This window comes from Silene latifolia, chromosome 10 (assembly GCF_048544455.1).
Source record: "Silene latifolia isolate original U9 population chromosome 10, ASM4854445v1, whole genome shotgun sequence".
Taxonomy (NCBI): domain Eukaryota; kingdom Viridiplantae; phylum Streptophyta; class Magnoliopsida; order Caryophyllales; family Caryophyllaceae; genus Silene; species Silene latifolia.
The window spans coordinates 103,498,102-103,504,101 of NC_133535.1; positions in this window are offsets into that span (position 1 = coordinate 103,498,102).

The window sequence follows — 6,000 nt, forward strand, 5'->3', positions numbered from 1 at the left end:
TCAAATAATATACGGTTTAGGAGAAATAAATATTTTAGTGGACAGTAGTCGGAATATTCCTGTACTGTGAAGTTTTCGCGACATGTTTTTGTAAAATTTGTCATTTTAAAAGTACTTTTCAATTTGGTGTAATTCCAACTCCATTGCTTAAAAGATTCGTGTATGTTTCTAAATTGATAAGCCATGTTGCAATGTCAATTTCTGACAATTTATGGTTATTTTTACAAATTGACCTAAGTTTATGACAAGTTGCTGTAAAATTTTCTGTTTCGACCAAGTTGTTTGTAAAATGCATTATAAATGGATCTTTTGAGTTTTTGACTTGTTTATTTTTTTCATGGTTTATTAACTCTCTATATTTTCTAAAAAGTATAAGTTCTTTAGACTTAATTATGTTATTATTTATTTATGATTTTTAGAAGTAACAACATGTTTTCTTAGCCTTTGGGAAATATGTAAGTCTTGTTTCTTGTCTTTTGCACTTTGATACTATGATGTTGTCAATTATGTGAAGTAGGATGACATGTCTAGTGATATGCAGAATGTGTTTCCCTAAGCCCAAATATTTATATTAGTTGCATGCATGTTTATGTTAGATATCATTATTAAGAAAAGACTAAGCCATTATATGTATTTTGTTATAGACTATTATTTATTTTGGCTTGTATTCGTGGGTAGTTAAGTAAAGTAGTTGAGTTTAAATAAAAATTAGTTCGAATATCTTGTGTGGTGTGATTTTGCTATTTGAAAGTAAATCAAATATTTTGTATTCATTTAACCATTAATTCGTGTTGGAAATAATAATTGTTTTATATTACAATGTGTGTTTTAATATTTTGTGGCGTTACAACAATGAATTGTTTGTTCCTATTGTTTGATATTCCGAACTTCGAGGACGAAGTTTATTTTTAGGGGGAAGGAATGTGATACTACGAGTGTTTTAAGTTATTATTGTGATACCTTGTTATAAGATTGACATGATTGATAATCATAAAATGAATAATTGTATTGGATGATGCTTAGTTATGAGAATGTCTATGTGTGTTGTGGTAGTAGTTATGGGCGAACTTCGGGACGAAGTTCATTTTAAGGGGGGAAGACTGTAATACTCCGTATTTTGATAATAATTTATGAAAGTAATTTATGTAATTTAATAATTGATTAAAGACATTTCTAATAGTAATAATAATAAGACGTTAATTAAATAATAAATTAATAATGCAAGTCAGGAATTGGGTTTAGCTAATATTTAGCATTGGGCCGTGTGCCATTGTTGTTTGGGCCGAAACTTATTAAGTTCGTATGGGTGTAATCGGGATTTGTATCGGTTATTAATAATAATATAATATGGAAATAATAATATATAAAAGTAACAATAATTATATCAATAATAATATTAAGTTATGGCAAATAATAAATTAGTAAGTATTGTATGAGGAAATCTTAGTTATGGTAAAATTAATAATATATGATAATAATAATAATATAATAGTAATGACAATTCCTAAAATAATTGGAATAAGGTAATTATAATAAGTTTTCTAATTGACCTCACATACTCTTTAATCGTACACTATAAATACCATGGTAATTCTGAAAATATAACTGACAATTCACAAAGAAGAATAAAGAGATTTAAGAGACGGAAAAGAGCAAATAAAGCGATAAAAGGTAAGACCGTCTTAATTTATATTTATCTCGTCGTATTCAATTGAGATAACTTTTAAACACCGTATAGACCACCGTGATACACGCCATTGACCTTAGTAGTTACCTTTGACCACCGTGATGCTATTAAGACGGTTTGTGACCATCGTTGACCACCGTAGGTGGCGGGTTTGGCGTCTTAAAGGGGTGGTGCCGTGAACCTTTAGATGGGGTTTGTGGCTTGTGTAGTTGATGACGTGACCTGGGGATGGGGTGGTTGGTTAGGTCAGCGGTAGTAGCTTCTACTGGTGGTGCTGGTGTGGTGAGTCGTGGGGGTTGGTGCGGTGGCTGTCGAGTGGGTGGTTGTTTGGGGTGTTTGTGTAGTATATAGGGTGTGCGTCGTTTCTGGGTGGTCGTGGGGTGTAGTGAGAGGTCGTGGCTAGTGGTGGAACCACCGTGGGTCAAGGGAGACCACGGTGGTGGCCACTGGCTGTCGGGGTTGTGGTTTGGTTGTTGGTGTCGGGTTTAGAAGGGATGGTTATGGCGTGAAGGGTTGTGGGTAGCTGGTGGTGGCTTAGCTGATGGTTGCTGGTGGTTTTGGGTACGGTGGGGGATGAAGGTAACCATTAGTGGTGGTAGTGGTGGTCGTAGATAGGGGTTTTAACGTGGAGTTGGTGTTTGACGGGTTTTCGGTAGTTGGTTTTGTTAGTGGTTAGTAGGGCGGGAGTTTGCAAGTTATAGGGGGCGGTTGGGCTAGTGTTTTCAGGTCATCGGGGGTTGTGGCAGTGGAGGCACGAGGAAGGCGAGGGTGGCAGTCTTGGTGGCCATGCGTGGGTGTGTTTGAGTGGGTGTTTGGGGAAGGTGTTGGACACGGGATTTGTGTAGGTTTGGTGGTGTTTTCACGGGTATGTGTGGGTGTGAGTTTATGACTTGTTTTTTTTTTTATAATTGGTGTTGGGTTTTAGGTTTAAGACGGGATTTATTAATTGGGTAATTTGTGACGGCTTTTAATTGGTTAAATCGGGTGACTCAGGTTATAATTGAATCGGTTTTTAATATCATAAACCTTTAATAATTATAAATAATTAATTTGAATAATTAATATAATAAAAGGGAATAAATAAATAAGTAATTGAAATATAATATTTTGTATAGGTGACGGAATTGGTTGAACGGATTTATTGAAGAATAATACTTCTGGTTGATTACTTTAATTACTGGATTGTTTGAGCTGCTTATTTGGAATCGCTTGCCAGGTAGGGATAATCCTACTCAACTCGACTTTTAATTATCTATGTTTGGTATGGTGGATTACTTACGTTAAAGTGAATTTATCGTATGTGAATTGTGTTGGTTTATATAATCGTAATTGTTGGAAGGGAGATTCATATTGTATATGTTGGTTGATAATATCGTAATGGTTGGAAGGGTGACTTATGTTGATTTGTGTCGGTTATATTGATGAGGTGAATTGAATTGTTATCGTTGATTGGAATGTGGTTATTATAAAAAGCCGTGCGACAGTCAGTTGTACGTTGTTGAGGGAGTTTGTACACTGGGGTGATGGTAATATGTACGTTGTGAGGGAGGGGTACTATTACATATTGCGGTACGTTGTTAAGGGAGAGGTACCAAAGTAATGTGAGCATGTTGTTAAGGGAGTTGTGCTAAGTAAAGGAAAGGAGCACGTTGTCAGGGGGTTGTGCAATGAAAGTGAATTGAATTGGATTGATAATTGTATGTTCTTGTTGTTTAGTTTTATTTCTACTCAACCTCGCGGTTGACTGTGTATTCGTGAACACCTGCGGTGAACCGTTTCATGGGGAGCAGATTTGACAGGTACCAAAGTTTAGCTGACTTGGGAGCATTGGGATGAGAGCCAAACTTGGAACCTTAGAAGAAGTCTAGATCACATATATAGTTATATCACTTTATTTATTTCCGCTGCGAGTTGTAAATATTTATACTAAGTTTTAGTTGGATAATTTGTAATAAACATGTAATCATTAAAGTTTTAATTTAAAGTACTTTGGTATTGTTGTACTTTGTTATTCACTATCTCGGGAAACCGAGATGGTAACAGTCCTATTTATTTGGGAATGTCTAGCTAAAGGCTCCTGAATAAATGGGGGTGTTACAAAATTCCTCAATTGTCCCGTCTTTGATGGGAAGAATTATGGTTTATGGAAGAACATGATGACTCATTATGTGAAGGGTCATGATTGGAAGTGCTGGAGGATTATCCAAAACGGACCGCATAAAATTTTGGTTGCATCCACTGAAGGCACTGCCTACGAGAAAAAGGAAGAGGATTATGTCGAGGCTGACTACAACAAGGCCGAAAAGAATTCTAAAGCAATAAGCCTATTGTAGAATGGCATGACTACTGCAGAATTCGATCGCTTCTCTTCTTGCTCAATGGCAAACGATATATGGGATGGCCTTGAACTAGCTTATGAAGGTAGTTCCATTGTTAGGAAGCACCGCATAGATATGTTAATACAGAAATATGAGCTATTCAGTATGGAGCCAAATGAGTCCTTGGATAGTATGTCCGCACGTTTTTCAAGCATCATAAAAGAATTGAAAAACCTAGGAAGAAAATTCGATACCGAGGATATTGCAAGAATGGTTCTTAGGAGCCTAACTAAAAAGTAGCGCGCCAAGGTCACTGCAATGGAGGAATCGAGAGATCTTGCGAGCTTATCCTATCAAGAACTCATTGGTGCCCTCATGGCCCATGAACTCAATCTAAATGCTGATGAAGCAGAACCGAGTAGAGGTAAAAACATGGCTTTGAAAAGCGAGGATGTCAGCTCCGACATAGAGGATGAGACCGTATTATTTGCTCGTCGTTTTAAAAATAGAATATTTCGAAACAAGCAAACAAAATATTCTGCTAATAACAACAAGTCTTTCAATAAGAAAGCAACAGAGTCTAAATCATCATTTGCCAACAGAGGTTGCTTCAAGTGTGGAGAATCTGATCATATGATCAAGGATTGTCCCACATTGGAGAAAATTAAAGACAAGACAAAACGTGAGAAGACAAAGAAGGAGTTTAAGCAAGTAATGATGGCTTCGTGTTGGAGAGATCTTGACTTTGAAGATGATGAAGGATTTGAAAATGACAAAGTAGCAAATCTTTGTCTCAGCAGCGTCAGTCTTGACCTAATTTCAGACAGCGACGATGATAGCACGGATTCTCACTCAAATTACGGCTTTCTAGGAGAATCAGATGAAGATGACGATTATGAGGTTAGTTATCTTGAACTCAAAAAGTGCGTTAAGAAACTATCTAGAAATGCCCTAATTGAATTCTTTGAGCAATCCCTCGACAAATGTCATGAACAAGATATGGAACTAAAGGATCTAAATGAACAGATTTTTGATATTGCTGAGGAGAATCATATTCTAAAGGCAAAAGCTAAGAAGTTGAAATCTAAAGTTACAGCGGATAAAGCTACAACATTAGATACTGCTAATGTTGAGAAGAAGGAACTAGAGTCTAAAGTTATAGCTAATGAAGCTGTAACTTCAGATCTAAAGCTTAATATTAAGCACCTTCAAGCCAAAGTTATAGCTAATGAAGCTATAACTTTAGAACTTAGAAAGGCCAAAGAATTCTTAGAGTCTAAAGCCACAGCTGATGAAGCTGTGATTTTAGATCAAAAGAAAGAAATAGATTCTCTCACAAAGCAATTGAAGGAATCTAAAACTGAGATGATCAATGTTAAGAGACAACATTCGAATGTTGTATTTATTCTTAACAAAAGGTTCCAAGACTTTCGTGACAATTACAAAAAGGATAATGACGTAGATCACACGAAATGTCTTGAGGAAATTAAAACCCTAAAGGACTTACTTCTACACTCAAGGAAAGTCTATGACAAATGGGAAGGTGTAGATACCTCATTTCTGCACCTCCCACAAGCCACCCGGTGATGATTGGACCGCATGTTTGGTACACGGAATGATTTATGACAATTCGTATGTTCATCGTCAAGTGATAGCTCAAATACTTATGTCTACCCCTTGGTCGTCATCTACGCGCCGTCACGGTCGTTTTGAAAGTAATTAGAGTACATTTGGAGTCCGGGTAAAAAACCGTCTTCATTTTCTAATAACCGTTTAAAATGCCGAGTCAGAATATTTTGGAATGTTCCGGATATTTATATTCCATAATTTCAATTTTTTAATCTTTTGGTAAATTATATCTCGAAATTATATTTTAAATAATAAGGAAATTAAGATCAATTGCAATTCCATAAAAGAAATGTGGAAAATCTTTCTGCCGCAGGAGGAAACCCTTGGGGAAAGGACGTAGCAGGTTCTGCGCCTCTTCCCCAGCTC